This window comes from Brassica oleracea, chromosome C4 (assembly GCF_000695525.1).
Source record: "Brassica oleracea var. oleracea cultivar TO1000 chromosome C4, BOL, whole genome shotgun sequence".
Lineage (NCBI taxonomy): Eukaryota > Viridiplantae > Streptophyta > Magnoliopsida > Brassicales > Brassicaceae > Brassica > Brassica oleracea.
Window position 1 is genome coordinate 1,471,804 of NC_027751.1, and position 514 is coordinate 1,472,317.

Genomic DNA, 514 nt, shown 5'->3' on the forward strand with positions numbered 1-514 from the left:
TGTAGTCTCTGTCTTTTTCATTAAAGTAAAAACGTGTTCGTTAACGCAAAGGTTTGTAGCATTCAGTAGAGTCTCAAGGTTAGAGGGAATCATTTCAGCACTGGAGACATCACACGCTCTAGAACACCTTGAGAAGTTATGTCCAACGTTACCAGATGGAGCAAGAGTCGTCTTGAACTTTAGGGGAAGAGGAGATAAAGATGATCAGACTGTAGCTAAATATCTTGAAGTTTGAGGGAAAATAAAATATTTTCTGCTTTAAAAAATTTAGACAGTGAAATCTTTTTGTACTTGTAAGCTATTTGTACTTGTGCATCTCCGGTCGGGACGTTTACAAAAAGAACGGAAACAGAAAAAGAACTACCAACCAAAGATAACAAAATTTGAATAAAAATTGTAATTCTCAATAAGAAAAACATTCCATATTTTCTAAAAAGGTGGACTGAAACTCTTCTTCAGTATGATGTTCTCTCTTTTGTGTTCAATTTTGAAGATACAGGTAGCTCTGGGCATT

The 514-nt window shown here is 35.2% G+C and overlaps 1 pseudogene; it reads left to right on the forward strand.

The window, feature by feature from the left end:
• LOC106337808 overlaps positions 1 to 235 on the forward strand; it is a 2,588-nt pseudogene extending 2,353 nt beyond the window's left edge.
• Positions 236 to 514: the final 279 nt, after the last annotated feature.